This window comes from Podarcis pityusensis (assembly GCF_964106645.2).
Source record: "Podarcis pityusensis genome assembly, chromosome: 3".
Taxonomy (NCBI): Eukaryota; Metazoa; Chordata; class Lepidosauria; order Squamata; family Lacertidae; genus Podarcis; species Podarcis pityusensis.
In genome coordinates, this window is record NC_138026.1 from 610,449 (window position 1) to 616,546 (window position 6,098).

General features: G+C 44.3%; 1 long non-coding RNA gene across 1 annotated transcript; it reads left to right on the plus strand.

Annotated features, from left to right (window-relative positions):
• Window positions 1–1,130: 1,130 nt before the first annotated feature.
• LOC308473177 lies at window positions 1,131–3,568 on the plus strand. The gene is made up of 3 exons (XR_013983962.1): window positions 1,131–1,282; window positions 1,940–2,104; window positions 2,143–3,568. It is a non-coding gene; the product is annotated as an uncharacterized lncRNA (long non-coding RNA).
• The last annotated feature ends 2,530 nt before the right edge of the window (window positions 3,569–6,098 follow it).

Genomic DNA, 6,098 nt, shown 5'->3' on the forward strand with positions numbered 1-6,098 from the left:
CATACCATCTCAGGCGTATTTAAATGCTCATCTTAAAACATTGTGTATGCCATCAAATGCAAGCAGTGCCCTTCAGCTCTCTGTATTGGACAAACAGGCAAACCCTATGCCAAAGGATTGTTGTTTAGTCGTTTAGTCGTGTCCGACTCTTCGTGACCCCATGGACCAGAGCACGCCAGGCACTCCTGTCTTCCACTACCTCCCGCAGTTTGGTCAAACTCATGCTGGTAGCTTCGAGAACACTGTCCAATAATCTCGTCCTCTGTCGTCCCCTTCTCCTTGTGCCCTCAATCTTTCCCAACATCAGGGTCTTTTTCAGGGAGTCTTCTCTTCTCATGAGGTGGCCAAAGTATTGGAGTCTCAGCTTCAGGATCTGTCCTTCCAGTGAGCACTCAGGGCTGATTTCCTTCAGAATGGAGAGGTTTGATCTTCTTGCAGTCCATGAGACTCTCAAGAGTCTCCTCCAGCACAATAATTCAAAAGCATCAATTCTTCGGTGATCAGCCTTCTTTATGGTCCAGCTCTCACTTCCCTACATCACTACTGGGAAAATCATAGCTTTTACTATATGGACCTTTGTTGGCAAGGTGATGTCTCTACTTTTTAAGATGCTGTCTAGGTTTGTCATTGCTTTTCTCCCAAGAAGCAGGCGTCTTAATTTCGTGACTGCTGTCACCATCTGCAGTGATATGGAGCTCAAGAAAGTAAAATCTTTCACTGCCTCCATTTCTTCCCCTTCTATTTGCCAGGAGGTGATGGGACCAATGGCCATGATCTTCGTTTTTTTGATGTTGAGCTTCAGACCATATTTTGCGCTCTCCTCTTTCACCCTCATTGAAAGGTTCTTTAATTCCTCCTCACTTTCTGCCATCAAGGTTGTGTCATCTGCATATCTGAGGTTGTTCATATTTCTTCCGGCAATCTTAATTCCGGCTAGGGATTCATCCAGCCCAGCCTTTTGCATGATGAATTCTGCATAAGTTAAATAAGCAGGAAGACAATATACAGCCTTGTCGTGCTCCTTTCCCAATTTTGAACCATATGCAGTTCTAACTGTATGGAACTGTTGTTCCATATGCAGTTCTAACTGTAGCTTCTTGTCCCACATAGAGATTTCTCTTTTTTTAAAAAAATAACTTTTATTAAGTTTTCCATTTAACAATCCAATCATATCACATTTATTATTCCAAATTATACCAATACATATCATAAAGTCCAAATATTTTGCCAAATTATATATTTTTGTTGGGGATTCCCATGCTTCGAGTTCAGTAAGGGTTCAGTCATCTCATATTTCATAGAATCATAGAATCATAGAGTTGGAAGAGACCACAAGGGCCATCAAGTCCAACCCCCTGCCAAGCAGGAAACACCATCAGAGCACTCCTGACATATGGTTGTCAAGCCTCTGCTTAAAGACCTCCAAAGAAGGAGACTCCACCACACTCCTTGGCAGCAAATTCCACTGTCGAACAGCTCTTACTGTCAGGAAGTTCTTCCTAATGTTTAGGTGGAATCTTCTTTCTTGTAGTTTGGATCCATTGCTCCGTGTCCGCTTCTCTGGAGCAGCAGAAAACAACCTTTCTCCCTCCTCTATGTGACATCCTTTTATATATTGGAACATGGCTATCATATCACCCCTTAACCTCCTCTTCTCCAGGCTAAACATGCCCAGCTCTCTTAGCCGTTCCTCATAAGGCATCGTTTCCAGGCCTTTGACCATTTTGGTTGCCCTCCTCTGGACACGTTCCAGTTTGTCAATGTCCTTCTTGAACTGTGGTGCCCAGAACTGGACACAGTACTCCAGGTGAGGTCTGACCAGAGCAGAATACAGTGACACTATTACTTCCCTTGATCTAGATGCTATACTCCTATTGATGCAGCCCAGAATTGCATTGGCTTTTTTAGCTGCCGCGTCACACTGTTGGCTCATGTCAAGTTTCTGCTGCTTTTAGTGTTCACCAGTCCCATCTTTCAAACTTCTTGTTGTTATCCTTTTTCTTCTTAATAGCCTCTGAGTTGTTTTCACAGGCGAGTTAAAGTAAGCAATATTATGCTTCTGTGTGAACTTTGTAAGGCTCTCCCTTTTTTTTAAAGCTGGTAAGTCTTTTGTTTGCAATAAATCACACACTGATCCAAAAGTCCTCCTTGAGCGGCAGACGCCATCATTCTCAGTTCCGATGAAATAAAATCTAGGCGTTTGCTCATTAATTTTCCCAGACAGGTTGCATCATAAATTAGGCTTTCCAGGGAAGATTTTGCCAAGTCGAACTTAGAATACAAACATGATAACAGAGTAGTGGCTCCCCCCCCCCGTGCCTATTAATTTCGCAACAAAGTCTGTCTCATAATGGCGGATCCCAATTAAAAACTGTGTCACAACAGAGCCTTTTATTTTCTTTCCAGATCTTTCAAAAAACAAAGGCTTTAGGTGATATTTTTATTTCCACACAGTTTATTTTCCAATCTCACTTGTTATAAGTTGTATGACGGTTCTTCTGGGGTGGGGGTTGTTAGGTAATATTGTAATAAAAAAAAGAAAAAGTTCCCTCCCCCCTTTCCGTTCCGTTTCAACATACCAGCATAGATGTTATTCTTTGATGTTATCTTCTGTCCAGTCCATTCCATCACTCTTACCTTCTCAGTGGCAGGCTTAATTACCAGCTAACATACCCTTTTCTTCGCTCGAAGCATGTGCAATAACTTTTATATCCAATTTTTTATCTTAAGTAATGCAACTAGAGTCGCTCTCAGAGACAGTGTCCGGGAGATCCAAACTCACTTGAGGGCTTTCCGTCCAGTGCCCTCACGCCCTCCTTCTTTCGAGCTCGGGAGTGATTTATGGGCAACTGCGGACGAGGCTGCATCTTCCCTTCCACCGGGAAGAATGTGGGAGGCTGATTTACTCCCATCATCAGCCCCTTAATTACCTCGTGTAAGCTGGAGAGATGGTATTGTCGGCCATCTTCCAAGGCGCCCCTAGCGGCCTCCCCCCACATAGAGATTTCTCAGGAGACAGATGAGGTGATCAGGCACTCCCATTTCTTTAAGAACTTGCCATAGTTTGCTGTGGTTGACACAGTCAAAGGCTTTTGCATAGTCAATGAAGCAGAAGTAGATGTCTTTCTGGAACTCTCTAGCTTTCTCCATAATCCAGCGCATGTTTGCAATTTGGTCTCTAGTTCCTCTGCCTCTTCTAAATCCAGCTTGCACTTCTGGGAGTTCTCGGTCCACATACTGCTTAAGCCTGCCTTGTAGAATTTTAAGCATAGAATCATAGAATCATAGAGTTGGAAGAGACCACAAGGGCCATCGAGTCCAACCCCCTGCCAAGCAGGAAACACCATCAGAGCACTCCTGACATATGGTTGTCAAGCCTCTGCTTAAAGACCTCCAAAGAAGGAGACTCCACCACACTCCTTGGCAGCAAATTCCACTGTCGAACAGCTCTTACTGTCAGGAAGTTCTTCCTAATGTTTAGGTGGAATCTTCTTTCTTGTAGTTTGGATCCATTGCTCCGTGTCCGCTTCTCTGGAGCAGCAGAAAACAACCTTTCTCCCTCCTCTATGTGACATCCTTTTATATATTGGAACATGGCTATCATATCACCCCTTAACCTCCTCTTCTCCAGGCTAAACATGCCCAGCTCCCTTAGCCGTTCCTCATAAGGCATCGTTTCCAGGCCTTTGACCATTTTGGTTGCCCTCCTCTGGACACGTTCCAGCTTGTCAGTGTCCTTCTTGAACTGTGGTGCCCAGAACTGGACACAGTACTCCAGGTGAGGTCTGACCAGAGCAGAATACAGTGACACTATTACTTCCCTTAATCTAGATGCTATACTCCTATTGATGCAGCCCAGAATTGCATTGGCTTTTTTAGCTGCCGCGTCACACTGTTGGCTCATGTCAAGTTTGTGGTCAACCAAGACTCCTAGATCCTTTTCACATGTACTGCTCTCAAGCCAGGTGTCCCCCATCTTGTATTTGTGCCTCTCATTTTTTTTGCCCAAGTGCAATACTTTACATTTCTCCCTGTTAAAATTCATCTTGTTTGTTTTGGCCCAGTTCTCTAATCTGTCAAGGTCGTTTTGAAGTGTGATCCTGTCCTCTGGGGTGTTAGCCACCCCTCCCAGTTTGGTGTCATCTGCAAATTTGATCAGGATGCCCTTGAGTCCATCATCCAAGTCGTTGATAAAGATGTGGAATAAGACCGGGCCCAAGACAGAACCCTGTGGCACCCCACTAGTCACTCTTCTCCAGGATGAAGAGGAACCATTGATGAGCACCCTTTGGGTTCGGTCAGTCAGCCAGTTACAAATCCACTGAGTGGTAGCATAGTCAAGACCGCATTTTACCAGCTTCTTTACAAGAATATCATGGGGCACCTTGTCAAATGCCTTGCTGAAATCAAGGTAGGCTACATCCACTGCGTTCCCTTCATCTACCAGGCTTGTAATTCTGTCAAAAAACGAGATCAGGTTAGTCTGACATGACTTACTTTTCAGAAATCCATGCTGACTATTGGTGATCACAGCATTCCTTTCTAGGTGCTCACAGACTGTTTGCTTAATGATCTGCTCCAGAATCTTCCCTGGTATTGACGTCAGACTGACTGGGCGGTAATTGTTTGGGTCCTCTCTTTTCCCCTTTTTGAAAATAGGGACAACATTTGCTCTCCTCCAGTCTGCCGGGACTTCGCCTGTTCTCCAGGAATTCTCAAAGATGACTGCCAGTGGTTCTGAGATCACATCTGCCAGTTCTTTTAATACTCTTGGATGCAGTTCATCTGGCCCTGGAGACTTGAATACATCTAAACTAGCCAAGTATTCTTGTACTATCTCCTTAGTTATTCTGGGCTGTGTTTCCTCTGCTGAATCATTTGCTCCAAATTCTTCAGGTCGGGCATTGTTTTCTTTATCGGAGAAGACTGAGGCAAAGAAAGCATTGAGGAGTTCAGCCCTTTCTGTGTCCCCTGTTTGCATTTCACCATCTTCTCCTCTGAGTGACCCCACTGTTTCTTTGTTCTTCCTTTTGCTACGAACATACCCATAAAAGCCTTTTTTGTTGCTTTTAACCTCTCTAGCAAGCCTGAGTTCATTCTGTGCTTTAGCTTTTCTGACTTTGTGTCTACACGTGCTGGCTATTTGTTTGAATTCCTCTTTGGTGGTTTCCCCCCTTTTCCATTTTTTGTACACATCCTTTTTTAATCTTAACTCAGTTAAAAGTTCTTTAGATAGCCACCCTGGCTTCTTTAGGCACCTTCCATGTTTCCGTTTCATTGGTATTGCCTGACGTTGTGCTTTTACTATCTCCCTCTTAACAAACTCCCAGCCATCATGAACTCCCTTTCCTTTTAGTATTACTGTCCATGGGATCTCACCCAGCACTTCCCTAAGTTTTATGAAGTCGGCTTTCATTGCCAATATGCTTTATGATGGAAGTGAAATGCTCCAAGACTTTGGTGAACCAAGATTGGCAGCTGTGAAATGCTGGTGGGGGAGGTGTTATTTTCATCAGCAACTCTGTGTATTTTGTGCTCTCTCCTTCATGGTTATCCCACCACCTGTAATTTGAGGGGGAAGGAGACAGAAAATTGATACAGAGTTGGTATTTGTAAAGCGAAGGGTTAAAGTGACAGTTAAAGTACAGGTGGGATTCTTAGGTACCCTGCTCCATGTGGACCACATATTAATCATCTGGAGCTACAATGACATCAGATGACCAGTACAGTGTGCTTTGAATTCTCAATAATCAGTTCATGGGCGAGGCAGGGAGGGGCAGCTGCCCTCCCCAAATCAATTAAAATACATAGCTGAGGTTCTGCTCCCCTTAACAAAAGGGCTCCCCCACAACAAAAAATCCTGGCTATGCCCATGGATCAGATGGTTGTCAGGGCTTGAAAGTTCCAAGTAGTTCTCTCTGTAAGCAGCGCACTTGGCTCTATGCAAGCCTCCCTCCCCCTGTAAGCTCATCCCCAATGCTAAACAGAGCCATGGGGGTGGGGGCTTCAAAGCATCACACAAAGCTTTCTGTAAGTGTCCTGCGTCCACTCCGGCTAGATTAGAGCAATTTAATACAGATGAAATAGCAGTGCGATGT